Below are 17,908 nucleotides of genomic sequence, written 5' to 3'. Positions count from 1 at the left end.
TATTTTGGTGTTTTGTCAAGTATGATAGTGGTTTCGGGTGAAGATTGTGTCTTATCGGGGCATATATTAAAAATTATATTTTTTTTTAGGGTAAGACAAAAAAGAAATCAAGGGTGATTTGTGTAGCTTTGATCTAATACAGCCTCCTATGTTTACACGTAAATATTTTAATCATAGGGTTATCAAGATGCTAAATTTTCTTCGAGCTAAGAAGTTAATTGAATATGAGTCTAATAATTCATATGATGAAGTATGTGATACTTTAGCATTGAATTTTATAAAATAGACATTGGATGAGAAGTTTCCATGCAAGGTAGCGAAAACTACAACTTCCAAGGAAGTGTGGAAAATCTTAGAAGAAGAATTTGGTGCCAGGGGGGTGACATGCAACAGTAGGTTATGTCATAGGCATAGAAGCCAGTCGCAGATATGAAAGTAGATGAGAAAGACTCTAGGAAGACAACAGAGCTTGAAGAATCCCACTTAAAAGTGGATGATGGTCATGAAGACTATAAAAGTGACACCCCTTATGCAAACATGCATATGGATAAAGAAGATGCAACAAAGATTGCAGAGAGAGAAGTTGAAGCATAGAAAGAGCATATAAATGCTCAAAGACTCCATTGTAACGTGGATGGTGCAGATGTTGGTGAATCCCACTATGACGAAACAAATGTGGATGATGACTACAATGTGAGATGTAAATTGGTGAATCCAATTGCAGCTGATGAATTTGGTGAAGTTGAAATTGTTAATGAGCACATGCATGCTCCAATAACCCACAACAGAATGTATGAATTATGTTGATGTCAACTTTGATGAAGATAGTTTAACTGGTGATGAGTGATTACACATGATGCAACAAAAAGATATTATTAATATGTTGTTATTTGGTGAGAGAAGTTCACTTGTGTCTGAAAGTCAAGTGGAAGACAACTTGTTTGCAGCAGCAAAGCTTGGGAAAGAAGTGGAAGGTAGAGAAGGAAGAGGAAGAGAAGGAAGCTCTCATTGTAGAGCATAATTAATAAATTTCTTACATTGATCTTGAGTGTGTCGGGTATAAGAAAAAAACAACAGTATGTGATGATGAGAGTGAACAGAAGAATATTGAAGTTTTTGAAAACAAGGAAGAATGCATTAAAACAATTTTTTAACAATGGATTCATGAACAATCAAGATTTTTCTATCAAGAAATATGGCAAGAAGAAAGTCATGAATATGAAGCACAAGAAGCAGAGCAAAGAAGACAATTTATTATTAAACCAACTCACAAAATAGAAGAAGAGATAGATCAACGAATTCAAAATTAGCCTTTTTGAGGGGAGAAGCTCCTTTACATTACACAAATGAACAATTCTTGGATGATTCAAATGACAAAACTTTTTTTTTTATAAATAGGAGTCTAAGGGGTCACAATATAATCAGAGTTGACATCGCAATAATAATGTAAGGGCACAACAATAACAATAGTGCATTTCTATGGGGCACAATAATAACAATATGGGTACTACATGGGCATAACGATAACAATGAGGCAATACACTAGTATTATAGGGACCTAGCATGCCCCTCTCCTTCAAAAAAGTGTTTTCCTCAATGCTTGAGTAGTTCTGGATGCTTTGTATAAAATTCTCATCCTCCCATTTGGAATCTTCAGTAGCTAAGTTCTTCCACTTGATGAGATACTCTGAAATTGATCGATTTCATAGCTGTTGAGTTCTTGTTTCCATGACTGCTTCAGGTTCCAATATAATTTTTCCTTCCTCTTCAATGTTTGGCAATATTTTTTGAACTGGAATATTGTCACCTATAACCTTCTTTAGGCATGAAACATGGAAAGCTTGGTGCACTCGGGAAGATGCAGGAAACTCCAATTTGTATGCCATAGTACCAATATTTTGCAACACCTTGTAAGGACCATAATACTTTGGTGATAATTTATTATCCTTTTAGTTTTCTTAAGGGACATTTGTTTGTATGGTTGTAGCTGTAAAAATACCCAGTCGCCTACATCAAAACTTCTTTCACTGCAATGTTGATATGCTTGTTGTTTCATTCTATTCTGTGCCAAATTGAGGTTATCCTTTAAGAGTTGGAGAACTTGTTGTTGATGCTCGATGTGATCTTCCACTGCTTGAACCTTAGAATTTTCTCTTAAAGATGATGTGATGGACAATGGGTGATATCCATAAAGTGTCATCAATGGGGTCATTTTTTGCTGCAGTATGGAAGGAAGTGTTATATCATCATTCAACCATAGGTGACCACTTGACCCATTGTGTATGTTTATCATATACAAAGCAATAAATATATCCTTCCAAACATTTGTTCACTGTCTCAGTTTGCCCATCAAATTGAGAATGATAAGATGAGCTATGAGCTAATTAAGCACCCAAACAAGAAAATAATTATGTCCAAAAATTTCCAGTGAAAATGGGATCTCTGTCACTTACAATAAACTTTGGGTTTCCATGTCGCTTTCGAATTGTTTCCATAAATGTAGTAGCAACTGTACTAGCTTTAAAGGGATGAGATAATGCACAAAAGTGTGCATACTTGGTAAGTCTATCAACTACCACCATGATGATGCTCTTTCCTTCAAATTTAGGTCAACCTGTGATAAAATCCATTGAAACCTCCTCCCAACGTTGACTTGGAATGGATAAAGGTTGTAACAAACCCGGGGTCTTAATTGTCTCAACTTTATTTTGTTGGCAAACCAAACATTTTGCCACAAAATTTTGAATATCATATTTAAGGCCATCCCAAAAAAAAATCATTCTCAACCTTGTGGTAAGTTTTTAAAAATCCTTTGTGCCCTCCTAAGGGAGAGGTGTGCAATTCTAGAAGAATCTTTTGTTTGATTTGGGAATTCTTACAAAGGTATAAGCGATCTTTGTACCATAATGAATCATTTTTCCAGCTAAATGTATGAAATGTATTGAGATCTTGCTACAAATTTTGAATGAGTGCCCACACTTCTTCCTCATTCTTCCATTCATACCTTGGTTTAGTTATTCAATCTAGTTGGATAATAGAAATGGCACAAAGCAATTCTTCCACATCCTCATCCTTTCTTGAGAGTGCATCTGCAACAACATTTTTCTTCCCTTTTTTGTAGATGATTTCAAAGTCATAACCCAAAATCTTTGTGACCCATTTTTCCACTCTTCTAAAGATAATTTTTGTTCTAAAAAGTATTTAAGGCTAACATGATCTATGTTTACCTTGAAGTTTCTTCCCATTAGGTAAGGTCGTCATTTCTTAAGTGCATGTAGTATTTCCAACATTTCCTTTTGATAAATGGCTTTGTGTAAATACTTTCCTTTGATTGGAAGACTTTCAAAAGAAATTGGTCTTCCTTCTTGCATTAAAACAATAACAGTTCTATTTCCTGAGGCATCACATTCCACAATAAATGTTTTTGTGAAGTATGGCGTAGCTAAGACTGGTGCTTGGTACATTGCCTCTTTAATATGTTCAAAGGCCTTAGTTTCTTCTGGAGTCCAGGAAAATGCATCTTTCTTCAGTAATGTTGTTAAAGGTGCAACTATTCTCCCATATATCTTAACAAACTTGTGATAATACCCTGTCAAACCGATAAATACTCATAGATGCTTTATGGATGTGGGGATTTTCCATTCCTTAATGGATTTAATTTTGTTAGGGTCTACCTTAACACCCTTACAAGATACAATATGACCCAGATATTCCACCTCCTATAATCCAAAGAAACATTTCGAGGTTTTTGCATATAATTATTTCTCCTCCAATAGTTTGACCACCTTGTCAACATGTTGAACATGATCCTTACAAGACTTGTTGTAGATTAGTATATCATCAAAAAATACTAACATACATTTTCTAAGGAAGGGTTTGAAAATGGAATTCATCAAACCTTGAAATGTAGAAGGGTAAGGCCAAAAGGCATGACCAAAAATTCATAATGATCCTCATGAGTTCTAAATGTTGTTTTTAGAATGTCTTCGGTCTTCATTCTTATTTGATGATATCTTGAACGAAGATCCAACTCAGTGAAGTAAATTGGTCCATGTAATTAATCTAATAATTCATCAATGACAAGAATGAGAAATTTATCTTTAATAGTGAGCTTGTTCAGCTCCCTATAATCTGGACGCATGCCCCATGATCCATCCTTCTTGTGCACCAATACTACTGGAGCAGAGAAAGAACTTTGACTAGGTTGAATTATTCCATCCTCTAGTATTTCTGCAACCATACGTTCAATCTCACTCTTTTGGGCATAGGGATATCTGTAAGGCCTAATGTTTGGAGGAACACTTCCTGGAATCAAAAGAATAGCATGATCATGATCACAAATAGGTGGGAGGCCTTTGGGAGTCTCAAATACCTTGGAATGATTATCCAAGACTTTTTGGAGATCTGGAGAAATAGATGATTTCATTGTTTAAACCTCTGGTGAACATAATTGTGCAATTACACCTCATTTTTATTTATTTAGAAGCTTGGTTATGCAATTAGAGCTTATTATATTTCCCGGTTTCCCTGCGATACCCCTTAATTCAACTTCCTTTCCTTCCCAAAAAAATTCAAGAAAAGTTCTTGAAACTTAAAAGCTATCGTACCTAAAGATTGTAACCATTGGACTCCTAGTACAACATCGACACCAACCATTGGAATGGAAAGCATTGGACTATTCAGGACATATTCTCCCATGGATAGCTTGATATTATGGCACTTTCTAGAATAATTTATGGTTCCTCCATTTGCAACCATCACTTGACACTAGTGTTGTATATAGGAAGAAATTCAATTCTTTGGCTATCTTACAATGAATAAAATTATGGGTACTACCGGAATCAATCAACACTATTATTTTTTTCTTCTTGATATGTCCTTATATCTTGAGATTTTGAGTAGTGGTAATTCCTGCCAATGTAGTACAAGATATGGTCGGATTCATTTCTTCTTTATCTAGGTTTGGCTCCTAGTGTATATCCTCCTCTTTTGATGTTTCTTGTTCTTTTTCTTCCTCCGCTTCACAATCTATGTAGAATAATTTCTTCTCAGCACACTTATGACCTTTAGTGTATTTTCTATCACAATCGTAGCAAAGCATTTTTTCTCTTTTTTCCTCCAATTTTTGTGTTGTCAGCCTTGTAGGTTGTTTAAGACTAGGACCAACAACACTTCCATCTTTATAGTTTTGTGTGGTAGACTTCCTTGTTGCCATAATTTTGCTTTCAAAGTTTCTTTCCACCCTGAATGCCTTCTCCAATGAATCAGGTTCCCAAAGCCAAACCTCATGTTGGATGTTATCATTTAAAGTCCCTATGAAGACATCAATCCTATGCTCTTGTTGAATATCGGTTACCCTAATATTCAATTTTTGGAAGTCTTAAATGTGCTCCACGATTGAACCCTTTTGTTTGAGATTTATCAACTGGCTAAAGAATGTGTTGCTCTTTGTATATTCATATTGTGCTATCATTTCCTCCGTAAAAATTGACCAGGTGAAAAATGGTTTATGAGAACAAAGCGATCTATACCATACAAACTGATTGGGTTCTAAATAGAAAGATGCAATACATACCTTTTGTTAGGGTTGCACATCATGTAGATCGAAATATTACTCCATCTATAGTATCCAAGTTACCAGATCCTTGCCATCAAACTTCCTCATATCTATATTTGAAATGTGGTGGTTATTAAACCCCACATTGGAGTCTCTAAAATCGTAATTGATATTCCTTTTGTCTTCATCATGATTTTCATGGATTGCCTTGTCACCACTAGGACGCCTTTCTTCTAGCAATTGTGCCAAACCTTTCTTCAACCCCTCTATCTTGGCATTCATCATTGCTTCCATGTTTGATTTTAAACCATCATTCAAAACTCCCATGTCCCTTTTTATACCATCTATCTTAACATTCATCATGGCTTCCAATTCATTTTTTGTTACGTTTTGCAAGAGCAAAATTTGTTGCACTTGGTCTCATAAATTTGATATATCAAGCTGCATTTCTTCCTCTTCTTCATGTGTCATAGTAGAGATTTCAAGTTTCTTACTCGGTGTTTCCATTTTATTTCTTCAGGTCATCACTTAATGATAATTATGCTTCATTATGCCCTTTGAATTACTTCAAACTAATTTTTAAACAAAACCTATGCAAATTTTAAAACTACACATTTTTTTGTTTCGCTTTGCAGGAGATCGATATTGTATCATGTTGCATCTATGTAATTTTAGAGCTACGAAGTCTAAAGTTTAGTCCTCTGGTAGCCCTCTGAGTCCTCTTTCCAACCCCGCAATTTTGATCGATATTGGATTCTTCAATAAAGAGTTATGCCCAATCTCCCACGATGGCTTGATTATTGACTAGTTGAGTAGAGAGAACTTGTATGGAGTGCCACATGTCACTATTTCGACCTTCGGCCCTCAAAATGATACCCAAAAAACTATAGTCCATCCTCTTTCTGTCATTTTTTACTAAATTTAAATCCGATGCTTAGAGAGAAAGTTATGACACTCTTCCCAAGGTCACTTGTTTGAGATGGAATTATGGATCCTGCAAAAACCCTAACTTACTTGGATCATATCTCCGAACATATAGTGATACAAGATCTGAAATTTGTACACGAGGTTCACCAAGATTTAGGCTCCACGTGGTTTCAATTTCAACTTCTGAATCTTCATAGAAAAATGTTATAGCGAATATGCCACAATGACCTGTTTGAAGCAATGAAACCCTAGAATCAAAAGCTCTGATACCAAATGTTATGTAACCAACTCAGAAAATAGAAGAAGAGATAGATCAACGACTTCACAATTAGCCTCTTCAAGGGGAAACCTCTTTTACATTACACAAATGAACAATTCTTGGATGATTCAAATGAAAAAATATCATTTCTATATATAGGAGTCTAAGGGGTCACAATATAATCAAAGTCGACATATCAATAATAATGTAAGGGCACAACGATAACAATAGTGGGCTTCTACGGGACACAATAATAAAAATATGGGTACTACATGGGCACAACAATAACAATAAGGGGGCTACACGCACAATAAGAATGAGGGAATACACTAGTATTATAGGGACCTATCACAATTTGGAGATGCAATGTTGTGGTAGCATCCATTGTTGAATGAATATTTGAAGAAGGAGGTGTAGAAGATAGGATCAGATTATTTTTTAGCACAAATTCAAGAGAATTCAAAGGAATATTGTAGCAGAAAAACGTAAAGAGATACCAAGTCTACAACAAGAACATGCAACAGAGAATGAAACAATTTCGAGGATATAAAATCTGGAAGAAAAGAAAAAGAAAAATAAAATTTGTAAAATTTTTGAGTCATTGTAAGCCTAGCTGAGACATAAACCAGCAGGAATGTTTAAGTGATGATATAGTCAATTTCTATTGTAAGCCTAACATGCATAATAGAGTCATTTTGAGTCATGTTTGAGTTATGTTGAGTCATAAGGTCATAATTAAGGGGGAGTATTGGAATTTGTAATTACTCCCTCATGCAAGAGTTGGCTAAATTTGGAGAGTTAGTTAATTGATTCAAGTCGAGTGAGTTTGAGTTAAGTCATATTTTGGGAAAAATCGAATTTAGAGTGTGTGGATGTGAAATTATTTTGGGTGAGTTACTAGACGAAAAAGTTTAAATACCCTTCACTGGGTTCATTGTAATCATCAAGTTTGGTTCATCAATTGAAGAGTCACAACTCATGTTGTTGTGTGTCAATTTGGTGCCTTCCCTCCTCTACCTTTCCAAAAAAAATTGGATCTACCAAGAATTGAGATGGATCACATCTATTGAGGTGAAAACTTCTTTTAGAGTGAAAACATATTTGATCCCTCTAGACAGATGGTAAAAATAAAGTTAAGATGGATTTAGGCTGGTAGTATAAAAAATATAAAAATGAGCTCTCATGTATTAATTAAATGTTTGTTAAATTTCCATAGGAATTAATCCATAATAAACATCAAAGAACTTACTTCTTTATACATCTCACATTGCTGAAATTAAGAGAATTATAAAACTAACTATATTATAACATTTTTTGAAATTATTATTATTAATTATATAAATAATTAATATATAAATTCAACATACATACATTTAAAAATATGGGATAATATTCTTAACCATGGGTATTTATCCCCACTTTCCTATGGAGATTCCTAATATGTAAATATGTTTTCTTACAATACTATGGGCCAACACAATGGCTTATCAATACCACATGCCCAAAAAAATCATAACTAACTTTATATGACATATCAACACAATCAATTAAATTATAAATTTATTTTAAATTATTATTATTAATTATAAAAAAATTAATAGATGAGAAAAACATATATACATTTCAAAAAACATACAACTAAATCTTTAATTAATTATGGAGATTCACCCCAATTTTACCAGGAATGTTCTTAACTTGTAAATAGGTTTTGTTACAATATCATGCCAATACCATGGCTTATCAATACCACATACCCTAATTCATTTCACAATCAAAATATTTTATATATAAATCTCAAGCCTTTATCCATCACTCCTACCTAAAATATTTAGTAGATATTTTGTAAATGTTAAATCCTTGCCATTCACCTATTAATTAGTGGTAATTAAATTAAAATTTTGGAAGCCATATTCCAAAATGAACACGGCTATTCACATTCATGTTACTTAGTGTAAATTATACTATGAAATAGTGTTATTTAGAAAGTTTTAGAAGAATCTTAATCGTTAAAGTTTTCTATGTCAAATTTCAAGAGATTTGATCCATCTTTGAGGAGTTAAGATGGATATAGGTTTGTTTAATTTCTCCCTTTAAATAGGATATATTCCACATGAATACCATGGGTTCTCATAAACGTAGACATCAAAAACTATTGGTACTAATTTATAAAAAATTAAGAAAATAATAATAAATTATTTTTATTTTTTATTTTATTTTGACCAAGTTAAAATGTTTATAGGACATTACAATACAATTCAAAATCTCTACCATACTCCGCTGGAGAGTACTTCTAAGCTCAATAATTCCTCTCTAAATATTTGGAGAGAAGTATCTTCATCTTTTTTTAAAAGAAACTATATATAAATATGTGTTTTATGAATCAATGAAGAATCATCTTCCTATTTCATTGAATTGATCATTTTATAGGTTCATCATCATAATGTCTAGCTTCTCTCACTTATTTTATTATGGTATTAGAGCCAGCTTAAGCCTCTTCCAAAATACAAGAGTAGGATTAAGTGTTGAGCTAATGATTAGACAATGGATACATTTTGAGAGTGAGAGAGAAAAAGAAGAAATCAATTGAAAAGAAATTGTGATGAATTAGATATGGAGGAATCAAGACATATATGTGTCCAGAGAAGGAAAAACAATTAAATAAATTATGAGACAATAAAAAAATTGAAATAAGATCCCACGAAATTATGGATCGAGGGTTTAAAATTTGGTGGTTTTTGTCATCTAGCAATAAGAAATTTGAATAAGGTTATAGATCAAGAGAAATAAAGAGGAAATTAGAGATCAAGGGTTTTAAGAAATATGGTGTTTCAGGGAGGGTTGTCATTTGATCACCATGTGAAAAGATACTAAGTGAAGAATACAAGATGAGTTGCGGATCAAAGTTGTGTTTTTGTTAAAAAGTGAGGTTAGAGGAGACCATTGGTTTTTTGAGAGGAGCAAATTGTTGAGTAGCATCAGCATTGAAAGAATTGGAATCCACATGATGAATGGTCCTATTAGTACTCCAAGAAGCTCTCCTAGGTTGTAGCTCACAAATGCCTGGAAACATATAAATCTTCAATATCGTTCTCTAAACTATTGGAATGGATTGGGGTTTGGATCAAGTCAGATGACTGCTTCAACTCTATTTTCACTCAAAACATGCATGAACAATCTTAGCTTGACAAGGTTTTCAACCACTAATGATTAATAGTTTATAGATTCAATGAATAGATGGAGAATCATGACTGTACCAGCAAATACATACATAAACACATATGAATGGCTAGCTACAGAAAGTAAATGAAGCTTACAAATCTAATTTATCAATGCAGAGATAAGATGACAGTTATCTGGCATTCGACATAGAAGAAAACATGAATAACCCATTCAAGTGTAAGCTTAGAACAGAGGAAAAGATGGCAATTGATCATATAGCAGCAAAAGAAGCTTGTATTATTGGAATGAAGATGGAATGCTAGGATGAATAGAGTATCCACGATCTCCAAAAGTTGAACCTCTAATACCTCAAACTTTCAGCCATTTATAGGCTTTTTACAATGCTCTCGAACCCTCTGAGGCTTGAGATGTCTTAATCTATCCCCTCTATCTTCTAACAAACACAGTAACCAGATTCTGGTAATTTCGTCGTGCTGTCAGGTAGCTCGCTCGTGCCAGCACTGCTCCATGATCACTTCTGTTGGTTCGGCTGCATCGTGCTATGGCTTTTTCCCTTTTTTGGCTTTCTGTCTCCCAGCCTCTATCAGCTCGAATCCCTCTTCTAGCATTAAATAATCATTGCATAACGCCTTAAGGGGAGGTGGTCATCTATTCTGCAACGGATGAGTGCATCGGGCCTTTGAAATCCCTGAAATGGCCGCTTTCTGTTAACACAGAGAAATGCATTCAAACTGGGAAAATCTGCCAAAAACATTGTTCAATTGGACTTCAAATGTCCTCAAATCCGGTCTATTCTCCTATCGGGTCCGCCTGTGAGTCACTATCGCATGTCACAAATGGCCTGTCCCTTTGTTTTTTAGAAATACATTAAAACACTAAAAATCCCAAAAAAATGGCCTTGGGTGGATTTGAAATGACATACAATAGCCTTACGGAACCCTTTTGGGTCCAGTTTATCGCATCGGCGCTTTATATAGGTATAAGCCTCGCTCCATTATGTTTCTCCGATTGCGATATCGCGATGCGATTGATCACAATCCCATATCGTGATAACCCCGGGCCGTTTGGTGAGCGCTCTATTGTTGTTTTCCGATCAGATCTGGATCGTTGATCGACCAGATCTGACAGTTGTTGTGCCAAGTTGTTTTAAGCCTCCGCTAAGCCTTATTTCACTGTTTTCTTGTGTTTTTCGCCTCCCGATAGTGTTTTTCTGCTTGTTTGAAGGTTCCCCTTATGCGACGGTTTTGATCTTTTGAATGATTTTAAGAAGATTGATAAGACTTAGAGAGTGTTTTGGATCTGTTTGGATCAGGGCTAACATTGGCTCCTTCTGGGGATGAAAGCCTCCCTGTGAGGTTTCAAGAACTGCAGACTATTGCCTTTCCAATAACAACCCAAACAAACTTATCTCCTAGTGTTCCAGTGGGCATGGAGTTTATTTGTATAGAAAACAAAAACTGAAAAACCTATTACAATATTAAGGCCTTAAAGCCTCATATGAAGTAAAATTTCAAAAACCGCCCATTGATTGGGCCATGAAAAAAACCTTCCCCCTCCAAATTGTGCAGAATAAAAGTATTGTTCATCGGAACTTGACAAATGAAAAACGGTCCCGTCCATAAGGCATCAAATTTACCATGGTTGCCCTTCTTTTCGTTCAATGCATCCCATTTGAGAACCCAGTCACCAACCTGAAAACTGTCCATTTTTGCCTTCCTATCAATGGTTTCTTTGATTTTCTTCTGATGAATTCTTGACTTCTCAACCAGTAGTTCTCTGATCTGTTGTAATTCAACCAAGCTACTCATTCTCCTCGCCATATTGTTCTCTTCATCATGTTCTTCTTGCAAGAATTTGGCCACAGGAGAATTAGCTGGATAGGAAAAATAACATCAGTGCCATAAACCAGCTTAAATGGAGAATTTCCTATGAACTTCTTGTTGGTAACTCTGTCAGCCCATAGTGCAAACTTCAACTTGGAATCCCAGTTCTTTTTGTTGTCCTCCAACAATTTTTTGATTATCCTTACAAGACTCTTGTTAGATGATTCTACCAGGCCATTTCCGTGAGGATAATATGAGGTGCACCAATTGAATGCCCATGGATTCACACATGTCCACCAATTCTTATGCCCTGAAAGCTGCCGCATTATCAATGACTAGTTTGGTTGGGCAACCAAATCTAGTGAAAATATTCTCATTCAATAACTTTATGATAACCCGATGATTAGCATTTTTAGTGGGTATGGCCTCAATCCATTTGGTGAAATAATTAGTGGCTACCAAGATCCATTTTTGATGGCCACTGGAATGTGGATTGATCTCACCTATGAAGTCCAAGCCCCACTGCTGGAAAGGAACATTGACGTGTATTGGCTTCAAGGGCAGAGATTTTAGTTGTTGTCTTCCTACAAACCTCTAACATTTGTCACAATATTTCATAAAAGAAAACACATCAGAGAAAATAGTAGGCCAATAATACCCAGCTCTCAGGATCTTGTGGGTTGTGGTTTTCTAATAATGATGCCCTCCATAGATGCTAGAATGGAACTGGTGCATGGCTTCCACAGATTGTCCTTTGTCTAAACATCTCAAGAGGATCCTTGATGGGTATTTCCAATAAAGCAAGTTTTTATTAATGCAGAATTTGGCTGATTTGAGCTTAATGGCCCGGGCTTGAATGGAAATGCCGAAGAAAAATTCCAAGGAGGTAAACAAATGTATTTGTTTAATGAAATTGCTGACGAAAGTTTTCGATGTAATGATTTTGAAGCCAGGATAACTCAGGAAAATTTCCAGAATGAAGGTAGTGATGAAGTGCTAAAAAGATTTCAGAGGGAAATCGAGTTTTTGGAACGATGGCTAAAGGAACCTGATGGAGGAGGAAAACCTGTAGAATCTGATCCAGGAGAAATTACGGTTGCTGTGCATGATAGAAATGAAATATTTTTAACATCTATGGAGTTGAATGAATGTCATAAATTTTCAAATAATGATATAACTGTAGGTTCCGAAAACGACATTAACAGATATGATGTCGAAATCAGAGGAATCGAGCAGAGGTTATTTGGCAGTAAGATGGAAGATCAGAATCCGCAAGGAAGTTGTGTCTGTAGGGACATTAAAGAAACTGTGAATCAGCAGGATGAAGACGACAGCAGCCAACAATTCGAAGCAAGATCTATTGAAGTCCAGAAAGAAAATGATGGGGGATTGATGCCTGAAGCATCAAAAGAGACCGAAAGGTCCTATTTCTTTAAAACTAACGATTTATTGGTGAATGCAGGTATTGTTGTCGGTGCTGAGAAACATTTGACTCAGTCGAGCAGTCAAATGGAGGAAGAAGAAAAGGCCGAAGAGCCACCACAGTCTACTGACAGTGAAGACGATGGAGAGGCCAAGACTGAAAAAAAAGAGTCAAGAGGCCGCACAAAGGTGGGATTGAAGACTGGCAAAGGAGATGAATTTGTTGAGGAAACGAGCATGGCAGTTTTGGAAGAAAACCCATGTTGCGTTGATAGCAAGCGTGGCGCCAGTAAAGATAAGAAGAGGAGATTGAGAAGCGACTCTTATAGGCCGCTAACCCACAGACCTGAAGGTGGTTTTATTGGGGAAACCGGATTTTGGGTTCGCCCCAGAATTCGTTTTCAAGAAGAAAATTCTGTGGAGATGGTTACCGAAAATGATGGGCTCCACATGTCAGGTAGTTCTATGTTTGAAACAAGTATGCCATTAAGCATTCCAATTGCTGCCAGTGGTAAGGATGGTGCTTCTGTAGTTAGCAAGAAGGAAAATAACAGAAATGTGAAAAGCAAACATAACACTGATAAGCAGGGCGTAAATATCAGTTCTGTAGGGTCATCAGAACATGATATCAGTATGTCTACACAGACAAATAGCATTGGTGGGGATTCAAAACATGGAATAGAAAATGTAATTAGTAATTCCATCAAGGAAGTGAATAACGATGTTGATATGCAGAATGGAAAGTCTGAATTTACTTCTGTAGGAGCTGGTGGGAATGATGTCAATGTAGTCCATGATGCTTCGGGAGACACAAAGTGTAGACGTGTGGGACAAAGGAAGATGCCGCTGGACAGCAGCAACCAGCTAGAGCAGGAAGGATAGAATAGAAGGGAGCGAAAGCTCAGAGGGGGGATGTTTTCTGATGGGATGCCTTCGGGTAGTTTGTAGATGGCCTAAATGTTGAATATTCGGCAAAGACCAGCGCTGTAAGTATTTGCTTTTGTTGATAAAAAAAAAACAGTGTGTTTTCAGAATTGGGTGGTTCCATCTATGGAGTGGTTTTCTGTAACTGAGTTTTAAATTGAGAGTGCACATTTTATAATATTCGGTGTTGTGAAATCATTGTTTATGAGTTAAATGCAAAACTGTTGAAGACAGAGTACTTTGGATCGAGCGCTGAATCTTGGTGTGAATGAGTGTTTGATTTATATGTAATTGAATCTATGATTTTGATGGATCGTTGGGTAAACAGTAAGGCTGGAAACTGTTTGATGTGTGGAACTGAATATACCTCAAATTGGACAAGGTTCGATTCAGAAATAGTTCTGCGAGTAGTAGAGTATTAATTTCTGTAATAGCTATAGCATTGGTGTGACAATTTGGGCACGGAATAACGTTGAAATCAAATGATATAGAAATCGTGTTAAATTCCCAATTGAATGGTTTTTAATGCATGTAAAAAAAGCGCTGTCTGGAATCAATGGCGGACAGAGGTCGATTGTCATCGTGCTATTAAAACAAACGTAGAGCAAAAGGGTCGATGGAAGAAATCCTTGAAATTGACGGAATGTGAAACGGAAAACCGAAAGTTGAGGTGGAGGTGTGAGAGCGTTGGGAAGGGCGCACTCGAGTTTGCATAGATATTCATGAAGTGATGAAAATCGATGCAGCGTTCTGAAACAGAGAGGGGTATTGATTTGCCAGTTTAAGGCGCATTTTGTTTTATTGTATTCTGAGATGATGGGCGCATTGTGCCAACTACAGTATGTGTTTAAATGAATGAAAAGGTTGTTTACTGGGTTGTGGAGCTGAAACATCTGTTGAAGATAGTTCCTGCAATGATAACGGCAGGGGGTGAATTTGCATGGTATTAAAATTTTTATGCTGAGATGCATGTTGATGTGCAGGGTAGGAAAGATTCTGGGTCTGCAGGGTAGACCTGCATCAAGTGGAGAATTTCCTATGAACTTCTTGTTGGTAACTCTGTCAGCCCATAGTGAAAACTTCAACTTGGAATCCCAGTTCTTTTTGTTGTCCTCCAACAATTTTTTGATTATCCTTACAAGACTCTTGTTAGATGATTCTGCCAGGCCATTTCCTTGAGGATAATATGAGGTGCACCAATTGAATGCCCATGGATTCACACATGTCCACCAATTCTTATGCTCTGAAAGCTGCCGCATTATCAATGACTAGTTTGGTTGGGCAACCAAATCTAGTGAAAATATTCTCATTCAATAACTTTATGATAACCCGATGATTAGCATTTTTAGTGGGTATGGCCTCAATCCATTTGGTGAAATAATTAGTGGCTACCAAGATCCATTTTTGATGGCCACTGGAATGTGGATTGATCTCACCTATGAAGTCCAAGCCCCACTGCTGGAAAGGAACATTGACGTGTATTGGCTTCAAGGGCAGAGATTTTAGTTGTTGTCTTCCTACAAACCTCTAACATTTGTCACAATATTTCATAAAAGAAAACACATCAGAGAAAATAGTAGGCCAATAATACCCAGCTCTCAGGATCTTGTGGGTTGTGGTTTTCTAATAATGATGCCCTCCATAGATGCTAGAATGGAACTGGTGCATGGCTTCCACAGATTGTCCTTTGTCTAAACATCTCAAGAGGATCCTTGATGGGTATTTCCAATAAAGCAAGTTTTTATTAATGCAGAATTTGGCTGATTTGAGCTTAATGGCCCGGGCTTGAATGGAAATGCCGAAGAAAAATTCCAAGGAGGTAAACAAATGTATTTGTTTAATGAAATTGCTGACGAAAGTTTTCGATGTAATGATTTTGAAGCCAGGATAACTCAGGAAAATTGCCAGAATGAAGGTAGTGATGAAGTGCTAAAAAGATTTCAGAGGGAAATCGAGTTTTTGGAACGATGGCTAAAGGAACCTGATGGAGGAGGAAAACCTGTAGAATCTGATCCAGGAGAAATTACGGTTGTTGTGCATGATAGAAATGAAATATTTTTAACATCTATGGAGTTGAATGAATGTCATAAATTTTCAAATAATGATATAACTGTAGGTTCCGAAAACAACATTAACAGATATGATGTCGAAATCAGAGGAATCGAGCATAGGTTATTTGGCAGTAAGATGGAAGATCAGAATCCGCAAGGAAGTTGTGTCTGTAGGGACATTAAAGAAACTGTGAATCAGCAGGATGAAGACGACAGCAGCCAACAATTCGAAGCAAGATCTATTGAAGTCCAGAAAGAAAATGATGGGGGATTGATGCCTGAAGCATCAAAAGAGACCGAAAGGTCCTATTTCTTTAAAACTAACGATTTATTGGTGAATGCAGGTATTGTTGTCGGTGCTGAGAAACATTTGACTCAGTCGAGTAGTCAAATGGAGGAAGAAGAAAAGGCCGAAGAGCCACCACAGTCTACTGACAATGAAGACAATGGAGAGGCCAAGACTGAAAAAAAAGAGTCAAGAGGCCGCACAAAGATGGGATTGAAGACTGGCAAAGGAGATGAATTTGTTGAGGAAACGAGCATGGCAGTTTTGGAAGAAAACCCCTGTTGCGTTGATAGCAAGCGTGGCGCCAGTAAAGATAAGAAGAGGAGATTGAGAAGCGACTCTTATAGGCCGCTAACCCACAGACCTGAAGGTGGTTTTATTGGGGAAACCAGATTTTGGGTTCGCCCCAGAATTCGTTTTCAAGAAGAAAATTCTGTGGAGATGGTTACCGAAAATGATGGGCTCCACATGTCAGGTAGTTCTATGTTTGAAACAAGTATGCCATTAAGCATTCCAATTGCTGCCAGTGGTAAGGATGGTGCTTCTGTAGTCAGCAAGAAGGAAAATAACAGAAATGTGAAAAGCAAACATAACACTGATAAGCAGGGCGTAAATATCAGTTCTGTAGGGTCATCAGAACATGATATCAGTATGTCTACACAGACAAATAGCATTGGTGGGGATTCAAAACATGGAATAGAAAATGTAATTAGTAATTCCATCAAGGAAGTGAATAACGATGTTGATATGCAGAATGGAAAGTCTGAATTTACTTCTGTAGGAGCTGGTGGGAATGATGTCAATGTAGTCCATGATGCTTCAGGAGACAGAAAGTGTAGACGTGTGGGACAAAGGAAGATGCCACTGGACAACAGCAACCAGCTAGAGCAGGAAGGATAGAATAGAAGGGAGCGAAAGCTCAGAGGGGGGAGGTTTTCTGATGGGATGCCTTCGGGCAGTTTGTAGATGGCCTAAATGTTGAATATTCGGCAAAGACCAGCGTTGTAAGTATTTGCTTTTGTTGATAAAAAAAAACAGTGTGTTTTCAGAATTGGGTGGTTCCATCTATGGAGTGGTTTTCTGTAACTGAGTTTTAAATTGAGAGTGCACATTTTATAATATTCGGTGTTGTGAAATCATTGTTTATGAGTTAAATGCAAAACTGTTGAAGACAGAGTACTTTGGATCGAGCGCTGAATCTTGGTGTGAATGAGTGTTTGATTTATATGTAATTGAATCTATGATTTTGATGGATCGTTGGGTAAACAGTAAGGCTGGAAACTGTTTGATGTGTGGAACTGAATATACCTCAAATTGGACAAGGTTCGATTCAGAAATAGTTCTGCGAGTAGTAGAGTATTAATTTCTGTAATAGCTATAGCATTGGTGTGACAATTTGGGCACGGAATAACGTTGAAATCAAATGATATAGAAATCGTGTTAAATTCCCAATTGAATGGTTTTTAATGCATGTAAAAA

The sequence above is a fragment of the Pinus tabuliformis genome, chromosome 3_1, assembly GCF_031772625.1.
Source record: "Pinus tabuliformis cultivar Carrire ecotype Pingquan chromosome 3_1, CPIR1, whole genome shotgun sequence".
Lineage (NCBI taxonomy): Eukaryota > Viridiplantae > Streptophyta > Pinopsida > Pinales > Pinaceae > Pinus > Pinus tabuliformis.
The sequence above is the reverse complement of the archived record's forward strand: the minus strand, read 5'-3'. Positions refer to the sequence as shown.